General features: G+C 36.8%; 1 protein-coding gene across 1 annotated transcript in view; it reads left to right on the top strand.

Annotated features, from left to right (window-relative positions):
• The window catches only part of loxl1 (lysyl oxidase-like 1), a 29,315-nt gene extending 27,393 nt beyond the window's left edge, over nucleotides 1-1,922 (top strand). The window contains exon 9 of the transcript XR_015514352.1: nucleotides 19-1,922. The gene's annotated coding sequence lies outside the window, so the exon portion shown is untranslated. The remainder of the gene's footprint in view (nucleotides 1-18) is intronic.
• The last annotated feature ends 19,756 nt before the right edge of the window (nucleotides 1,923-21,678 follow it).

Genomic DNA, 21,678 nt, shown 5'->3' with positions numbered 1-21,678 from the left:
ATTTTCTGTCGTAATAAGCATTTGCATTTGGCAGTTCAAACCATTTTAGGTTACATGAATAACAATTTTAACAAGTTCTTGCATTCCCTACCAGTCAAACCCACTTCACTTGAGCTGTTCTGTCGTAGTATTGAGTTCTGATCTAATCTAATACTGAACTCAGGATAATTCCCTCGGCTGTGAGATTAGTACTGTGTGAACACTGATGTGCATGTTGGAACGCATCTATATTTTCTTTATCCACCAACACTGGTCACAGGATTACGCTTCATATCACCCGGTTAACCCACCGATGCATGACTTTAGCTAGGTAAAAGTGCCTTTATTCTATCATAATGCAATCATACCAAGGGTTCTTATGTACTGTCCTGGAGGGAAATGCTGTACTTGCGGTGTTACGCTCCAGTAACTCACTGCAAAAATGCTTTTTATTAAGAGTTTTCGTCTTGTTTCTAGTCCAAATATCTGAAAATGCCTAAATCAAGAAGCATTTTCTAGACAAGCTAATAGTTTTCTAAAATAGTGAGTCAAAATAAAGTGTTTTTCCTTAAAATAAGCTAAATAATCTGCCAACGGGGGAAGCAAAATAAACCATTGCTTTGAAATAATTATTGCAAATTATTAACTCAATATAAACTCAATCAGTTTTAACTCTATTTCCGAAAACAACTTAATATTTTGTGCTTGTCTAGACAATGCTTCTAGATTTTCATTATTATTATTTTTTTTGCACTAGAAACAAGACAAAACACCTCTATGAAAAGCCTTTTTCATATCTAAAATTAAGATTAATGTCTTGATTTGTTAAAGGGGGAAACAGATTTAGATGATACTACTGTTGCTAAACTGACATTGCATAACTTGATGTCACTGACGATCAAAATACCATTCGTACCTACCTCGTAAAGAGAGACAAATACAGCTCCTTATTACACTACACTTGAAGAGCCGGACATGACAAACATCCATCCGCCTGCATATCTTGGGGATTCTAGAATTACGGGTACATTTGCACATCCAAGACAAACTTTTCCTTCCTTCGACTTAATTATCACCACAGCGGAATGAACTGCCAACTATTCCAGCATATGTTTTATGCAGCGGATGCCCTTCCAGATGCAACCCAGTTCTGGCAAACACCCATACACACTCATTCTCACACACACTTGTAAACTATGGCCATTTTAGTTTCTTCAGTTCACCTATAGCGCATGTGTTTGGACTGTGGAGGAAACTCTTGAAGTAACAATTAGCAACAGAATCAAACGTTCACTATCATATGTAAGCATTATCTTTCATTACTAACAGATTCATTTTATTAAGCTAAAGCACAAAACTGTGGAAAATGTCATGGATTAAACGTTTAACAATAGGTTAAACAACAATTAGTAACAGAATCAAATGTTCCCCATCACATTTAACCATGGTTTGACATTAGCAATGCATTCAGTTTACTGTAAACTATACCTTCATTGTACATTAAGACAGATGAATGGATCCTGCTTGAAATGTACCCGTAATCCTCATATGAATCGCATGCCGCAATATCAATAAATGCACAGGACACATGTAGCTTCTGCGAGGCTATAGTGGGATATGCTGTGTTGATGCATTCAGCCTGAAATCAATCCCAGTTTGTTTATTTCATGCTACAATCTGGGAACAGTGCTTTTGTCTATTATCCAGATCCAGACGTAATGCAGAACAGACCTTGTTTTATCGGATCTCTTTATACCCTGTATAAATGATTATTGTAACGTTGTTTATAGTCGACGGTTAATTTGCATCTGGTTGTGATCTGGTTTTGTGGTTCAACACAGGTGCACGTATCAATCATTGTGGCTTTTTTTATTGTCTGTGCTCCGAATCATCTGTCTTAGAGTTCATACTGGATCTTTCAATAAAGGCTGAAGTGTATACCAGCTTTTTAAAGTGCCGTTTGAGTGTTTTATTTTGAGTTCAGACTATCTAAAGTCAATTAAAGTAGTTGGAATATAAATAGTTTCTCCAAATGCTCATCAAAGCGCTGAAGTGGCAGTTTCAGGGAAAGATTCCCATCTGTATTTGCACTTTACTGAAGCGCCAGCAGCAAGAGTTAGCCAGTAGTAGGAACTCTTGGTATCACTTTACTTGAAGGGGCCTTCATAAGACTGTTATGAATCCTTTATAATGTGAATGAGATTTTGTGCATGCTTATGACAACTCGTCACCTTAAACCTGTTTCACACAAGTGTGCTGCAAGCCTGCGTTTGAGTGAAGGTCTCGGCCGTTAGATCGCCCCCTGGGGGCTGGCTGCAGTACAAGTCATAAAGCCCGCCTCCTCCGTGTTAATGAAGGAGACTTGAGCCCAAATAAAAAAAAATGATTACACTTGCAATAAAATGTCCCGAAAGATGGTTCTGGTGGATTAAGGCACTGGTTATTGTGCTGAAATAGGTGCAGATCTTCATTTTTGTAAACAGTTTGTTTTTAGCAGTAATTTAATGCTGGGCGTGTCATCGTGATTGACAGCGGTGATTGACAGTTTCTCAAAGCAGCGCGTCTGAGCTTCGGCAGGAGACTGAAATGTTATTATTCGATTTCTGTGTTATTTTACCATGACAAAATGAGTTCAGCAGTAAACTATAGTTTCTGACATACATGATCTGGTGGAACACTGTTTATTCGGTAAGTTCAGAGCTTTTTTCGGGCTTTATTAGTTTGCTGATACACGCCTAACCACCCAGATAGCAAAATACACTCGGGCCAGTTCTCCCCTGCCGGAGACTACCTCTGCTGGACATACTCCGGATGCCTGGACTCACTGCCCGATTCCAGCCCGAGTCAATCGAGCCAGATGCGGTGGCCGAGCGAGCCGGTGCTGCCGCATGCGAGCCGGAATCAGCCCGCGACGCCGCGAGTATGTTATGCGCTGCGGCCCGGAACTGGCGCGATTGAATATATAAAACCCTCATATTTGTTAACGTTATTACATCCATTTGTGTTGATATGACAGCAAACGCATGCTGGGAAGTTCGGGGGGCGTGGTTGATTTTACATAAAGCGTTTGGTTGGAAGCTCGACTCCGCTCATTTTCGTGGCTCCTCCTCTGGCTCCATCAGACAGTCCTTCTGCGCATGTCAAGGCTCCAATTTCAGCAGTCTTTTGCGACAGTTTGTGCCCGTCAAGCAGGCGTTTTGCCCTCAAGGCGTTCAATGGGAAAAGGGGCTGTCGCGTCGTCCATATTTTTTACAGTCATTGGTTTCACACCTCAAGTGTAACGGAGGCCAGCTAGTAAAGTGCTGTGCAGGTAAACCTTCTGCGACAGAAGAAAAACCAGGCTTAAAGGTGCTCTGGCGACAGACGCTAAAGACCATGGTCTTTAGCCTCCTTGTTAGAGCAACCGACTCCCAATGCGAAGAGTCGCCGGTTCGATACCAGCTCGGAGCGGTTTCGGTGGTGTAGGACCGGCGGGGTTACATTGGTGCCGTGACCCGGATGGGGATGAGGTTTAGGTGGGTGAGTGTAATGGAGGCCAGCTAGTGCAGTGCTGTGCAGGTAAACCTCACTCCTCTGACCTCTAAAGGTGCTCTAGCGACAGATGCTAGAGCAGGGGTCACCAACCTCTATGAAACTGAGAGCTACTTCTTGGGTACCGATCAACGTGGAGGGCTACCAGTTTGATAAACACTTCTCAAATAACAAATTTCAACAATGATTTAACGGGGTAGGAAATACCCTGTATTTAATGTATCAATGTGCAACACTTTATCTTTATATATCTCTGCAAATATTTACATTTTTAAATGATTACTTCAATATTAGATGGAGCTTACTGGTAAGTGGTGCTATGGTGAGCTATTTTTAGAACAGGCCAGCGGGCAACACATGTGATCCTCGCGGGCACCATGTTGGTGACCCCTGCGCTAGAGGCCATGGTCTTTAGCCTCCTTGTAAGACCAACTGACTATTAGTCGGTAGTATTAGCAATACATTTAATTAAATTGACATGCATATATAAAGTGTAGAGCAAATATGAATACCTCAATATTAACCACAGGCTGATAAACAATCAGAAACAGTAGAACGTGATGGCGTTAGTAATATGCAAATTGACGTATGATGTAATCTAGCGACTTTTAGGGCAGAGCTTGGCGCCTTTTCATTGAAAATAGTTGGCAGCAGTGTTAATACAACCCTTTTCAGACACATGCGTCCACAAAGTGGCATAAAAGAATGTGCTATCTAAACAACGTGGTGCAAAATATGAATATTACTGTTGCGCTGATCTGAAAATAGCAACAAATCACACCAAACACGCCTCATTGCGCCTGGTGTGAGATAGGGTTCAATGTGTGTTTGAAGTCAGCTCATATTAATTGTTTGCAAAACCACTAACCTTAAAATAAAATAGCAAATCCAATGACTCATGTGTTATTTCAGCATCTCAGTGATGTAAAAAACAGAGGGTGAAGTGTGCAAGTTTATAGCCTACAGTACATGCCTCTGTGTTTTCAGAGAGTAAATGTGGCCAAACGCGAGGGGTAAAGACCGAGTCAGAGACCTATTAGCGAATTCCTCCATCATGACATCAGATTAAAAACAGAGCAGTAATACGTGCGGTTGGCTCTCAAACACGTGCTGACTTTCTTTCAGCCTGGAGAACAGAACAAGTCATGAGGTCTGCAAGCCTTCAGCGAGAGATGACGGAGAAAATATAAATGCCAGAGCAGGAGATTAGAAGGGCAAAAGGAGGATCACATACGAATCTGGCATTTCAGCTCACAGCAAAGCAGCACAAACTGGCTGATTTCTGGAAGCAAAGAGCAGGTCATGTGCATGGGTTTTGGAAAAGTATCGTATTATGGTGTTCGTTTTGTAGTTGTCCTTCAATGCAATCAGTCTGCAAAGATGTTTGTGCGTAATAAATAAATATATAATGTCTTAAAAGAAAGAGTCAGCTCTGAATTACTTTAAAGGAGACCTATTGTACTGCTTTTTACAAGACCTGAAATACATTTCTGGACTTTTTAGTGATAATTCAGCTCAAAATAGCACACAGATAATGTTCACTAACCCTTTTAAGCTTTGATCCTAATTATGGCGTTTTTGTGACTGTCGCTTTAAATGCAAATGAGATTGTGCTCTTTTCAGAAGAGGGCGGAGCTAAAAATGCCAGTGTGTCAGCATAGTGGAAGATTCAAAAACAAGACCAACGTCCTATGCTAATGAAAGAGACTAGTGGGCACTAGTGGGCACCAGTGGGCGGGGCTTACCATCTCTGATGACACGTACAAAGGGAGAATGTCAATCAAAGTGTTTCTGCAGGCGGATTTCATCAACAATAATTCTAAAAATAATTAATTAAGTATGTTTTACCATTAAAGCTGACAATATTCACACACTGCTGACACATCATTGTGTTTAAACCCACTATAAAAGTGATGTTTGCATAATAGGTGCCCTTTAATGAATCGCTGTGTTTGAATCTTTTAGCTGCTACTCATCTACATCAACGCAATTAAAGTAACTCATTTGCATAATCCACACCTACATTCAAAATACAAACAGCATGAAATAAGTGCTTCATTTGTGACAAAGACCAAACAAAATAGACCTGGCCAGCAGACCAATCAAAGCAGAGTTAGAAGTGGGAGTGGTTTACAGAATGAGAAGCTGATTCAAATGAATCATATCCGCATCATCACTGCAAAATGATTATAATACTGAATGTACAAATAAAAATGTACAAATACAAATGTTTTATCACCTTAGATGCATTTGAACCCATAGTGGGAAACTTAAAATTAGGATCCTTTAAAATATACAACATGACCAGCTTTTTAACTCAATATCTGAGGGGAGAAATCTGAATTGTGAGATAGTAGCAAGTACGTTTATAGATGTTTTTCTGTATTTAAATGTATAGAATATTAATATAAGACCATTTTTTTCAACATTTATATTTTGCAATTCTGACATTTTTCATATACAGATCTATTGCTTTTATTCCTTGTAAGTGTATACGCTCTCCTTGTTGTGCATGTCTACTAAACAAATACAGATTTATTAACATTGCACAGCACATGCTTGTGTAATTGGGCTGTAACAGGGACACCTTAAAGTCAAAATTAGCAAAAAAACAACTTGAAACTGGAATGATTCCTAATGATGAAAATTACCCATGGAGTCATAAAAAGCTTAATAACATGAATACAGAAGCGTTACATGATGTTGCGTCACTAAAGTCTGAATCCAAGCCCTCAAACAACACATTTCCATTTTCTTGAAATGTTATATTCATATAAAGACTCTCTTGTTAGTGTAAATTGGTTGTCATGAAAACAAGTGTCCTAATATTGTATTTCCCTGCTCTGTACAAGAAGTTTAAATGCATCTAAAATCAGAAAACATTGTACTTTTTTAAAAATATGCCTTACATATTTTCCCAGAGATGGGTTGCGGCTGGAAGGGCATCCGCTGTGTAAAAACTTGCTGGATAAGTTGGCGGTTCATTCCGCTGTGGCGACCCCGGATTAATAAAGGGAGTAAGCCGACAAGAAAATGAATGAATGAATGAATGCCTTACATATTACAATCACTTTGCATTTATTTCTATATGTCTAATTCAATTCTGAGCTTCAGGTCAGTAAGCCCCTCCCATATTCTATAAGCAAACTCTGCTCTGATTGGTCAGCTGGTTTATTTGCTTGTTTTTTTCTGTTTAAAAATAAACACCCATTATCTATCTATCTATCTATCTATCTATCTATCTATCTATCTATCTATCTATCTATCTATCTATCTATCTATCTAGTCAAGTCTAAATGTATTCACACCCATGGCAAATTCTGACTGATTTATTCAACAGGCAAGTTTTCTTTTAACAGTAAATGACCCAGGCTTCTCCCAAAAGATAATAAGACAATGTACAAGAGGCATCAATGTGAAAAGATATATATATTTCTGAGCATTTATCTACATTTAATCAAAAGGCATGTTCAAAATTATTCACAAATAATCATACAATCATTCAGAAAAGCCCTTATTTGCCATTACAGCAAACTAAACGCTTCTTATAGTTGCTGACCAAATTTGTGCACGTGTCGTGTCCACTAGTATTGTTTCATTCATCTTTAGCGATAAGTAGGCTCACATCATTGATTCTGTTTATTTACTTGTGTAAATTCATATTTATTCAGTTTTTAAATGAATTTCAGGATAATTATTGACTAATATGAAAATATTTGTATGATTTATTTACAATATAGTTTGTAAAGTAATACTTTCTGTCTTTTTTGTAGATATAATTCAAAGAGAAATAATTTAAAGAGAAATCATTCAAAATTAATAAATGTATTATTTAAGTTCTAATTATTGCAAAGAAATTGAAGTTATTGCATATATATATATATGTATGTACATACCCAGGTGAAAAAATATATAATTAAATTCAATTAAAATACACTTAAATACCCGCAAATACATTTTTAGTACAATTTTATTTTTTGTGTTAAATAAAAGTTTGACGGTTTTACACTATAAATATACTAATTTAAAGTATGTTTACTTCAGTAGGACTTTAGTACACTTGACAAAAGTATAATAAATACCAGTAATACTTAAATACATTTTTAGTGAACTACAATAAAGTACACAACAGAAAAAACATCCAAAAGAGTTTTATCAGTGTGTTTTTCAAAAGTGTGCTTTAAATGACCCAGGCTTCTCCAAAAAGATAATAAGACAATGTACAAGAGGCATCAATGTGAAAAGATATATATATTTCTGAGCATTTATCTACATTTAATCAAAAGGCATGTTCAAAATTATTCACAAATAATCATAAAACATTCAGAAAAGCCCTTATTGGCAATTACAGCAAATTAAACGCTTCTTATAGTTGCTGACCAAATTTGTGCACGTGTCGTGTCCACTAGTATTGTTTCATTCATTTTTAGCGATAAGTATGCTCACATCATTGATTCTGTTTATTTACTTGTGTAAATTCATATTTATTCAGTTTTTAAATGAATTTCAGGATAATTATTGACTAATATGAAAATATTTGTATGATTTATTTACAATATAGTTTGTAAAGTAATATTGTCTTTTTTGTAGATATATTATTTATTTATATGATTTGTTTACCAAATAAAGTGAATCTAATTAAATTTGCATTACAAGATAAATAGGTATTACTTTTATTTCCTATATTAAGGTTTTAGTAATGATACTCCCAAAATTATTCCGCATAAATCCACAGACTTTTACCAAAATTCTGCGCAGAAATAGCAAAAAATGCCTGCAGAATCCGTCTGGTCCTAGCGATAAGATTGGAGGATCTCCACCCTCTTCAGATTCTCAATTGGGTTTATGTCAGGACTCCGTCTGGGCCACTGCAAAACGTTAATGTATTTGTCTTCTAACCAGTTTTACTGTGATGAACTGTAAGTGCTCTATTCCACCACTTTTCTTTAATAAGTTATTGTTCTTGCTGAGCCATAAAAAACCCTAAATGTAATAATTCCAAAATATAACAACTCATTAAAGTCATTCTTTTCAGATCTCATGAAGCGATTTGTTTTGATTAACAACTTTTTGCAGTTTTAATTTAAAGAATGGGTTTTATTTTTTAACAAAAACCCTTATGACTGACTCTTCAAGATAAAATTATCATCATTTTTGTGTTATTCAATGATGGAAACCGGAGATCATAAACAGATTAATCGGGTGCATAAAACACGTCTAATGAATTCCAGCATCGTTTGGTCTGCCGAATGCTTTATGTACAAATCCAATGAAGCTTTTAATCTGCTGTTCAATATTTCCTCAAGCATGATTTATGACGGCGGCGTAAACAGACTGTGTTGACAGCACGCATTGACCTGAGATGTGTGTGTGTGTGTGTGTGTGAGTTTGTTCTGCTCTGAAACGACGTGGTGGTCTCCTTGATTTATCTCCAGACTCGAGCCGTTCTCCTCCATTAAATCAAATGATTAACAACTCGGACTCAGAGGGAGATTATCTTCAACTGTTGGGATGTGAAGAGCCCGAGCGAGAGCCATTGCTAAATAATTCAACTCTCACTTACGGTGAAAAACAAAAGCGTGAAGATATTTCACCGCGGCTTGTTTACTTTAATAATGACGGCTGGTTGCAAACGGTTCTGCTGGTGCGCGGAGGCTTTTCGGCTGGGCTAATGAACTCCTCATCATCTCTATTTATGTGTGCCATTACATTTTGAAGGTCCTGGAATGATGAAGGTGAGTTGTTATGGCAGAATAAACCCAGGGAGTCCCACATCAGTGTCCTCGGAGAAGATGATTTTTTTTCCACACAACCTTCAGCTCCAAATGGGCTGTTGCTATTATAAGCATTTATTATATATAATAGTATTTACTTATGAATGTAGGTGAAATATTTTGGTGCATTTAAACAAAATAGTTTTATTAATGAGTTATATGCATTAAAATAAGGGTTTGGTCACCGAACATCTTTAGGAATAGAAAAATAATTTAAATATAGATTATTAATATAATTATTAAATGTATTATTTAAATTATATCTAGTGCAATACAAAAAAAAATACAAGATTTCTATTAAATTTCATATTTTGAGGATTGGCTTTTACTATAATTACAAAAATAATGCACCTCAAGTGTGCATTATTTTCTAAAACAGTGGGCCATGAACCGTTACTGATTTGGGGATTAATTGGTATCGGGCCACAGAAGAAAATCAATTATTTCTGTTTCATTTATTACTAAGTCTGAACAATCTTTTATTTTGCTTTCATTCATTTTTTTTTCAGCTTACCCCCTTTATTAATAAGGGGTCTCCACAGTAGAATGAACCGCCAACTTATCTAGCATATGTTTAACACACCCGATGCCCTTCCAGCTACAACCCATCACTGGGAAACACCCATACACTTTTCTTCCCACTCATACACCACGGACAACTCGGCTTTTCCAATTCCTCTATAGCACATGTCATGCAAACCCCACACAGAAATGCCAACTGACCCAGCCGAGGCTAAAATATCTGAAAACAACAGCACAGCTTAGAATGCTCATCAGCCAATCAGAATCAAGCATTCAACAGTGGAATATTCATGTAAAATATAATGTTTATGATTTAATGCAACAGCATTTCAAGAGTGGATGAGATGCAGAAATACCTCTTTGGGTCTCTGTATATATTGTTATGTTGTTATGGCAGAATAAACCCAAGAAGTCCCACTTTAAATCAAGCACTGCCATTAAATGCATATATTATATATCATGTTATATACTTATATAGGCTATATGTTTCGGTGTATTTAAACAAAACTGCTTTATTAAAGTTGTATACATTAAAATAAGAGTTTGGTCACCGAACATCTTTAGGAATAGAAAAATAATTTAAAAAGAAATAATTAAAAATTATTAAATGTATTATTTAAATTCTAATTATTGCAAATAATTTGAAGTGATTGCATATATATATATATATATATATATATATATATATATATATATATATATATATATATATATATATATATATATATATATATGTTTATATATTATATATATTTATTTATTTATTTATTTATTTTTTATTGTGTTTTATATTATGAAGATGAGCCTTTAGTATTACTACAAAAATAGTAATGCACCTCAAGTGTTTATTATTTTCTAAAATATCTGAACATTACAGCACAAAATGCTCATCAGAATCAAGCATACAACTGAGAAATATATATATATATATATATATATTTTTTTTTTTTTTTAACATTTAATGCAACAGCATTTCAAAAGTGGATTAGATGTGTAAATACTTCTTTGGGCCTCTGTATATATTGTTATGTTGTTATGGCAGAATAAATCCAGATTCCACATCCACGTCCTCAGAAAAGATGATTTTATTATTTTTTTCCACAACCTTCAGCTCTAAATTGGCCATTGCAATTACATGCAATTATTATATATAATATTATACACTAATGAATATAGGCAATATATTTTGGTGCATTTAAAGAGTAAAATAAGGGTTTAACATCTTTAGGAATAGAAAAATTATTTAAATATAAACATTTCAAAATTATTAAATGTTTAACTTAAATTCTAACCATTGCACAAATAATTAAAGTTTATTGCACAAAGAATTATAATTACAAATTTTCAATTAAATGTTATATTTTGAGGATGGACCTCAGTATTACTACAAACATGTTCCTCAAGTGTGCATTATTTTCTAAAGCATTCAACTGAGAAATATTTATTTATATAAAATATCATTTTTAACATTCAATACAATGACATTTCAATAGTGGATTAGATGTAAAAAAACTTCTTTGGGCCTCTGTATATATTGTTATGGCAGAATAAACCCAGGGAGTCCCACATCGTGTCCTCTGAGATGATTTTTTTCCACAACCTTCAGCTCCAAATGGGCCGTTCCTGAGGCAGCGATGGGGAATAAATTCTCATTAGAAGAGTTGCTGCTGCTGCTGCTAACAGTGGGCAGAATAGTGGATACGCTTGTTTATAGACTCGCTGACAATTGGGACAAATGACTGGGAACGGGGAGAGTTTAGTAACCTGCTTATTTCACAGGTTCTTCATCGATGGCATCAGATGCTGATGTGGCGCAGGGGGTTAAAACCGTGATTGCTGGATTAAAAGAGGCCGTTTAAATCTCATGACTGTAGGATATTTCCCCAAGGACATTGATTTTTAATTCAGCTGCACCAGGGTTTTGCATGGATTTTTTTAGTTATTGATGATGTTATTGAACTCCAACTGAATAATGACAGCGTGTGAATAATAATAATGCATTAAGTTTAATAATCAAAACGTTCATTGGATTTGTGCATATAACATTCGACAGACCAAATGATGCTCGAATTCACCAGCCATGTTTAATGCATTTTAAAAATGTGAGTTCTTAAAGAGCAGATCATATGTTTTATTGTTATTATTATTATTTTGCAATACTTGTTGCAATGTGAACAGTTTGTAAAAGCATGATTTATGACAGTGGAGTAAACAAAGTGTTTGACAGCATGCACGGAAAGAACTTCAATCCCATGAAAAAACAATAAATTCATATTAAACAATGGATTCATATCGAAATGTTCATTTAAAATTGAGTTGACTGTATCTATAAAAACAACTTATTTCAAAACAACTGTGAAATATATATTAAACCAGTGTATTTTAATATATCTTCAGTATTTAGCCAAACTATAAGACTTAAAACGCTCTTCAGCAGAAAATTATGATAGAAATTAGTATGAAAATGATCACTTGAATATATATATATATATATATTCACTGGCCACTTTATTAGGTACACCTGACTAGTACTTGCACAGTTGCTGCAGATTTGTCGGCTGCACATCCATGATGCCAATCTCCCGTTCCACCACATCCCAAAGCTGCTCTATTGGATTGAGCTCTGGTGACTGTGGAGGCCATTTGAGTACAGTGAACTCATCGTCATGTTCAAGAAACCAATCTGAGATGATTGAGCTTTATGACATGCTGCGTTATCCTGCTGGAAGTAGCCATCAGAAGATGGAGACACTGTGCTCATAAAGGGATGGACATGGTCAGCAGCAATACTCAGGTAGGCTGTGGCGTTGACACCATGCTCAATGGTACTAATGGAGCCAAAGAGTGCCAAGAAAATCTCCCCCACACCATTACACCACCACCACCAGCCTGAACCGCTGATACAAGGCAGGATGATCCATGCTTTCATGTTGTTGAGGCCAAATTGTGAGCCGAGCATCCGAATGTGTCAGCAGAAATGGAGACTCATCAGAGCAGCAACGTTTCTCCAATCTTCTATTGTCCAGTTTTGGTGAGTCTGTGTGAATTGTAGCCTCAGTTTCCTGTTCTTAGCTGACAGGAGCGGCACCCGGTGTGCTCTTCTGCTGCTGTAGCCCATCCGCCTCAAGGTTGGACGTGTTGTGTGTTCAGAGATGCTCTTCTGCAGAGCTCGGTTGTAACGAGTGCTTATTTGAGTTACTGTTGCCTTTCTATCAGCTGGAACCAGTCTGGCCATTCTCCTCTGACCTCTGGCATCCACAAGCTCACAGAACTGCTGCTCACTGGATATTTCCTCTTTGTCGGAGCATTCTCTGTAAACCCTAGAGATGGTTGTGCGTGAAAATCCCAGTAGATCAGCAGTTTCTGAAATACTCAGAGCAGCCCGTCTGGCAGCAAGAACCATGCCACGCTCAAAGTCACTTAAATCCCCTTTCTTCCCCATTCTGATGCTCGCTTTGACCTGCAGCAGATCCTCTTGATCATGTCTACATGCCTAAATGCAGTGAGCTGCTGCGATGTGATTGGCTGATTAGACATTTGCGTTAACAAGCAGTTGGACAGGTGTACCTAATAAAGTGGCCAGTTAGTATACATATATATATATATATATATATATATATATATATATAAAACAATACTAATTTTGTCTACAACTGTGTATACATCCGTCAAATTAAAATTGAAAACAAAATTCCTTAAAAGTACATTATATATAAGATCCAATCAAAACAAAAACAAAGCAAACCTCCTGAAAACTGTGTGGCTTAACAGTGCACACTGTGCTGTGAAATACTATTGTAGTGTGCGACTACCTCACAGGCATGATTATAATTCAGAAACAACGAGTCCCATCATTAAAGGAAAACAAAGGAGTCTAAAAGTCAGCCAGAGGCATCGGCTGAGAGTTTAAATAAAGTTTGGATTACAGATCTGTTTGCGAGGACGTGATGAATGCTGTAAACAAGCAGACAATATGAGGCAAACAACAGCTGATGTAACACAAGATTATGAAGGGCAAACCGATTGTTTGTCTGGAAAACATGGATCTGCCAGATGTCTTTATTCAAAGAAAATAACAGTGTTATTGCAATCCGATCAGCGGAAATCAGTCTAGAGGTATGGTAAATACACTACATCATGGCATTAAACGGTCTGCCAAAGTTCTCAGGGTTGAATATAAGGTTATATAGATGTAAATAAAGGGCATTTAAAGTTTGTTTTGACAAAATAAATGTGTGTATGTGTACTGTCAAATGCACAAGACGTGTCACTCGTATAGTTTTGAATAGGGAAAAGTGTAAATAGGAATAGGAAGCCCCGCCTTCTAGTATAGGAGCCAATCAGAGATCACTGTAGACTGATGAGTCTCCGAGGGGTGGGGCTTGAACCAGACATAAATGTGCAGATTTTGTTTGATTTGAATGTTTAGAAATGAAACTAAAGACACAGCTGTTGTTTATTATATTGTTGATTCCTTATATGTAACTTAATCGAAAGCTTGGCAAGCAGTTTTGGAGAATTTGATGTTTCCCCTCTCAGACAGAACGCCAGAGCATACGTCCCAAGAAGAGTTTCAAAGATGGCGGCACAGTGAAATGACTTGCCTCCTAGGTTAATGGGACTCTGTGTCTATTTAGATATTCTTTTTCCTTCAGCGTAGTGGAATAAACCTCCAACTATTCCAGCATGTTTTACCCAGCGGATGCCCTTCTAGCTGCAACCCATGACTAGGAAACATCCATACACACTCACACACACACACACACACACACACACACACACACACACACACACACACACACACACACACACACACACACACACACACACACTATGGACAATTATATATTTTATTATATAAATTATAATATATTATATTATATGATATTATATTATATATTAAATTATATTTTATTATATTATATGTTTAATTTAATTATATTATATTATACATTTTATATCATATTATATCATATTATATTACATTACATTACATTATATTATATTATATCATATTATATTATATTATATTATATTATATTATATTATATTATATTATATTATATTATATTATATTATATTATATTATATCATATTATATATTTATACTGGGCAAAAATTAAATCGTGATTAATTGCATCTAAAATAAGTGGGTTTTTTACATATGTGTGTACTATTTATATTAAACAAGTATGCATATAAGCTGTAAATAAAGATAATTTGAATGAAAATATAAATGTAATTCAAAACTGATCATATGTAAATTATTTGTGAATTTTAAAAGCAATTTCTGAGTAATTTTTTTATAAGTATGTATATAATCATATTGGCTTAATTTCTGTAGTAACTCAATGACCCATCTACAATTATTACTTATTATTATTACACATTATATATATATATATATATATGTATATGCTTATGAATTTGGCCAATATATTTCGGTGCATTAAAACAAAAAAAGTTTTATTACAGAGTGTTATGCATTAAAAAAAGAACGCATTGGTCACAAAACATCTTTAAGAATAGAAAGATAATTTTAATATAAATAATTATTAAATTAACTATTAGATTAAATTGGATTTAATTTAATAATTAGTATAATTTAATTTAAAATTGCAAAAAAAGCTACAAAATTTCAATTAAATGTTATATTTTGAATTTTGGCCTGTATTATTACTACTAAAATAGTACTTATACCTAAAGTGTGCATTATTTTCTAAAATATCTGAAAATAACAACAGAAAATGCTCATGAGCTAATCAGAATCAAGCATTCAACAGAGGAATATTCATTCATTTATTTTCCTTTAGCTTAGTCTCTATTTCAGAGGTTTCAACAGCAAAATGAACCTCCAACTATGCCAGCATGTTTTACGCAGCGGATGCCCTTCCAGCTGCAACCCAGTACTGGGAGACACCCATACACACTCATTCACATACACTCACACACACTAGGGCCAATTTAGTTGATCAGTTTCCCTATAGCGCATGTGTTCGGACTGCGAAGCACCCGGAGGAAACCCACGCCAACCCGAGGAGAACATGCAAACTCCACACAGAAACACCAACTGACCCAGCCGAGACTCGAACCAGCAACCTTCTTGCTGTGAGGCCCCAGTGATAACCACTAAGCCACAATATTTATTCAGATAACATAATTTTATCGATTAATGCAACGGCATTTTACAGTTTTTCTCGATTGCTTGGATGCAGTTGTCAACTGAAACTCCACATTTTCAAAACAGTTAACACACAGGCCTAAACAGCGGCACTCATGGTCAAAATTACACATTTTGCTTGCAAAAGGCACATATCGTGTCAAAACATTTAACATATGCAACAAAAGCTAGTTTTACCTTCAAACAGCACAACTTGCAAACAAGTATATGAGCTCTTTCAATTAATCATTACACAATGGACAACAAAATACAAAACTCAAAATGCACCACCATTGCTTGCCATTGTAGCTTATAGCCAATGGCATTTGTTGTCTCTATTTGGGCTGTCAAATTCGCCTTTTTGCAAAGAATTGGATCAAGAATAAGATGTGCTTTGATTTAATATATATTGAATTCATGACATTTTTCAAACTGTGGCTGAAAACTGAAATACTGTAAATAAAAAAAAACAGACAAAAGTAATAAAATACTGTAAATATTAGAGAAAACACATGTAAACTAATATACAGTCAAATCTATTGGGAGTATAGGACATAGCCATATTGACCTCCTCCATCAATGCTGGCACAGAACAACACAGACCTTCCATCGTTTTTATAAGGTTTGCAGAATGATGGCTAATTGAAGATTTGTGTGAAGGAGTGTCAAACCGGTGCTTCAGTGATTTCATACTGATGTTGGTAGTTTTTAATAGTTAGGAATAGATGGGTTCTGTTTGGTTACCAAAACTTAAACAATGGAGTTTGGACTGCTTGAATGACATCTGTGTAAACTGTTTGGAAAAATGGTGGGGAAAATGTGTCAACCCAATGAGAAAGGGTTTACACATTTGCAAGACCGGTCCTCTACTCTGCTGGGATAGTCATAATGAAAATGAAGAGGAACCTAGTTTCTTTAACCAGGTCAAAGCAAACTAGAAAAACTGTAAGAGTGGAACAGATGTAAGAACATTTCTTTGAGCCTTCTTTGTATATATTAATCTGCAAATAAAGCAGCTCATTTGCATCGAGACCTTTCCTAGCTTCACTTCATTCCGTCCCAGAACAGATACGAGGCTCCAGAGATGTTTATGTCTGAAAGTTCCTCTGTGACTTTCAGCTTTTAAAGCAGCTCTGTGATTGTGGAGATCAAGAGTGTGTTGATCATAAAGAGAAGGAGAAAAGAGCACCAGAGAGAGACAGAGGACATTAAACATCATAACACACACATTCCTGCGCTCTCTCTGTGTGTGTGTGTGTGTGTGTCTGTACTTTTAGTCACATGGGTGTGATATTGAGTGTTTCAGTGTGTGCATGTATGTACGTTCAGTCGCATAGGTGTGATTGAACATTCCTCTGTGTGTGTGTGTGTGTGTGTGTGTGTGTGCATATTTATTTGTGTGTGCAATTCCCTATTATGTATGTAACAGAGAGTCTTTCAATGTGTACGTTTGTTTGAGGGTGTGATTGTGTGTGTGTGTGTGTGTTTAATAATATGGATATGATAAAGAGGGTTTCTGTGTGTGTGTGTGTGTGTGTGTGTGTGTGTAATAATTCTGTGTGGTGTATGTCTATGTGTATGTGTGTTCAGTCATACGAGTATGATAGAGGGTGCTTTAGTGTCTATGTGCATATGTGTGTGTGTGTGTGAGTGTATGTGTGTGTTTGTCTCCGTGCATGTGTGCACGTTTCAGTATGTGTTGAGTGTGTGCATGTGTGTGCATATATGTGTGAGAGTGAGTGTATGAGTGAATGTGTGAGTGAGTAAATGTGTCCATGTGTGTGTCTGAGTGAGTGTATATGTGTATATGTGTATGTGTGTGTGTTTGTGTGTATATGCATGTGTATGTGTGTGTTTGTCTGCCTGTGTGTGTGTGTACATTCAGTTATAGCAAGCATTTCAGTGTGATGTGTGTACATGTATGTATATATATATATATATGTGTGTGTGTGTTTGTGTGTGAGTAAATGTGTGCATGTATGTATGCATGTGAGCATGTGTATGTGTGTGTATATATGCAAGTGCATGTGTCTTTGAGTGTGTGTGCATGTGTGTGTATATGCATGTGCTGTGTTTCTGCGAGTGAGTTTGCATGTATGCGTGCATGTGAGTGTATATGCATGTGTGTCTGTGTGCATTTGTGTGTGTGTATATGCATGCTCGTGTGTATATGCATGTGCATCTGTGAGTGTGTGTGAGTGTGTGAAACAGCTCTCTCTCCTCTTGAGTTGCAGCACATAAAGCTCCTCTGTTCTCAGTTTCTCAGCACATCCACACTCCTGACCTCCATCCTGTTCCACCTACAGACATATTTACAGCCTCCAAACTCCCAGTCGTGTCCCTGGCCAGAGTGTTTATCACTATATTGATGAGGTCAGAGCAGCATGGGCTACTAGAAGATTCTGACGGTATGATAACCTTGAATAAAAATATCACGATACTATGATTAATGCTCAAAAATATGCTCTTTTTAAATGTTTGAATTAAAAACAACAACTTTTTTTCTCCCTATTGAACACAATATATTTGATTTTAGAGGTGCAGTATGTAAGCTTGACACCCAGTGGTTGAACTAGGTATTGCATTCCTGGATCAAAACAAATGCAAGTGCAGGTTGCCAGATTGACGACATCAATAGGAGAGAGCCTGACTATCGGGCCTAAATGCTGATTTAAGTTGTGTTCTAAATTAAAGCAAAGGCACACGATAGAGGGAATATTTCCATATTAAAGAGCCCTTATCGTGGGTTTTCGAAAATGTGCTTCCATGTAGTGTGTAACACAGATCTAAGTGAAGTGAAATATCCAGCTAAGGCTTAAATCTGAAAGTGGACAGTTTTTAAAACTATTGATTCATCTAAAAAAAAAAAAGTCGACTCACAGTGGTTAGAATGAATCGTCTTTATATTGAGTCTTTAGCCATTTCGGCGTGACGTGACTACAAAACATAGTTGTTGTGGGCGCAAACCCGGGAAAATTTAAACCTGCACCCCGCCTACTAATGCCTAGTTCACACTAGAGGATTTAAAGCCTGATTTGAGCCCGATTTGGAAGTTAACGAGCTCGCCGACAGATCGGGCTGTGATCGGGAAGAAATCTGCGGGTGCTCGGCGCTCGCCGCTCTTTATGTGTGAACTACTGAACAACGCATCAACGAGGCTCGCTGACGCGTCGCCGACACCTCGCAGACGGAAATCCAACATTCAGCATGCTGAATATTCCAGAGCAGTCGGCCGACTCAACCCCACGTGTGGTCAGATGTAGTGACGAGCTGCAGCCAATGAGAGAGCAGATCAGCATGAGCTGAATGGATGTGTGTTCAGGAGCTCAGCAGAAACATCTGTGATTGGTCAGAATGGGCATCAACGCACTCGCTTCATTCTGCGTTAGCACAGACATGAGAGTAGACTTTATATTAACAGTGGAACTAGAATTCTGTAACTATTAGAATTACCATACTGCTCATTCTGACCGTTCTCATATAAACGCCATACTGTCACAACATATTTACATTCAAAGCTATTATTGAGATATTAAAATTAAGCTTTGAATGTCTGGCATCATATTTAATGACACCATTACCCCAAAAATATCATCTTTTTTGGTAATACAGCCTATAAATATGTAGTTAAGATACTAAAACACTTAAAGGTCTTGGCTTTCATTTTCACTTTCAAACAGGAGCTATTTAACAGCACAGAATCTGCTGTTTTGAAAGATATCTGAAGTAAATTGATGTTTTTGCTATCAGAAAGTTTTGTTTATGTTAGCAGGAAGTTGCCAGGCAAGAAAATGCACACATATTTAAAGTCACAGTGAAAAGTATCAGACATGCATGCAGTCATTTTGACCAATATGGTAATTTAAGGCAGAAATGCTCAGTTCTTTACTGTTTTGTAATAAAAAAAATAACAATGTCAGAAAGAAATACACTGATAGTTAGAAAGCGGCAGGGTGTTATAAACATGTTAGTTTTATTTCAAAGAGTTATAAAATTACAAAAATTAAAAACTCTCTGTGTATCTCTCCACTGGAACCTGCAGATGAGTGATTAATCCACTGATAAATCAGCTGATTTGACGATGTTTTTAAATGCTTTCTCCAAAGCTTGAAACGCTGTCAGTGATGTCATCAGCACACAAGCAGCCAATAGTGTTCAGCTTTTTCTGACGACTCCTCCCTCAAATTTTCATTGGCTGTGGTTTGGTAGCTTGAATGAGCTGATGGGGAATGAGTTGTTGTCAGATCATGTAGTGTGTGACCCCCCTCTTGTGGATCGTTCACGGAGTGTTGCGTAGTGTGAACACCTCAGAGATTAAAAGACACAAAGTCAAGTCATGTAGTGTGAACAGCACAGCGATCTGCTGATGTTTAAAATCCTGTAGTGTGAACTAGGCTTAACACAGACAAACAGATCCTGAAGTCATGAGTCAAGAAGACGCTGTGCTTACCTGGATATTATTGGAAGTGTGAGGGGAAATAAGTGATTCAGCAGTCTACACGCTTACAGTGGGCGATTCATCCGTTTGTTAAAGGAAGAATCTGAAAAGACTGGTGTATGAGACTTGTGAGATTGGGCAGACAATACACCGGGGGAGCGTGCAAAATAAGGCCAGTTTATTAGGCACAAAGGCAGCCTGCTACACGCTGAGGAGGAGCGCTGGTGAGCACTACAACCCCCTGGCTGGGGATGGGATCTTTGGGCAAAGCTGAGTACAGGTCAGCCCTGAGAACATACAACATTCATGCAAGAGGTGCCACAGCAATAATTGCAAATAGAAATGATCTAAGTTACAGCTGAGAAGGGAGAAAACACCCTTAATGTGTTTATTCCTTAAGATGTCCATGGTGATGTTTACTGTCACCGTTTCATTTAGGGAAACTCCTGAGGTAAATAATTCATATCTCTGAACTTTAATAATAAATCTAGATAAAATGCTGCGCTTCCCACCTTCAGTCGCAATGACTTCTGGGACTTCCAGAGCGAGTTCGGTGCTCAAGTCTGCATCGGTGCGTCCTCGATATCAAGAACACATCCGGGAAGTTTCACGCGTCCTCCGTACTTGCGGTCTTGAGTATTGGAACTGAACTTAGGCAGCTGATGATGACGTTTCACGAGAACACGAGGACGCAAGACCGCTGAAGAACGCATATTGAGAAACAGCCATTGTGTTGTAACCATGTGGCATGCTGAGCTGTTTAGCTCTGAAGATAATAAATCTTCTTGATCTTCCTGAATCTTCGACTCCTCATGCTTGAGCAAACACTACAAAGGCTTCACTAGGGTAATTATGGTAAAGTTAGTGTAATTAGGCAAGTCAGTGTATAACAGTGGTTTATTCTGGAGACAATCCAACACTAATATTGCTGAAGGGGTGAATAATATTGACCTTAACATGACTTTAAAACAATTAAAAACTGCTTTTATTCTAGCCGAAATAAAACAAATAAGACTTTCTCCAGAAGAATAAATATTATAGGAATTACTGCTCTATTCTTAAACATCATTTGGGAAATATTAAATATAGAAAAAAATAATTAAATAAATAAATCAGCAGAGTGCTAATAATTCTGAATTCTACTATATAGAAATAGTATTTTCTGTGAACTTTTCCAAACCTCAGCTGTCGTCCCGTCCCTAATCAGGTCGGTCCAGAATGAAATGCAGCTCCTCTAAAGGATGGCTGTTGTTTTTGGGGTGGTAGCGCAGCGT

The sequence above is a fragment of the Danio rerio genome, chromosome 18, assembly GCF_052040795.2.
Source record: "Danio rerio strain M-AB ecotype USA chromosome 18, GRCz13ab, whole genome shotgun sequence".
In the NCBI taxonomy this organism is placed as follows: domain Eukaryota; kingdom Metazoa; phylum Chordata; class Actinopteri; order Cypriniformes; family Danionidae; genus Danio; species Danio rerio.
This window is presented reverse-complemented; position numbering and strand designations above follow the sequence as displayed.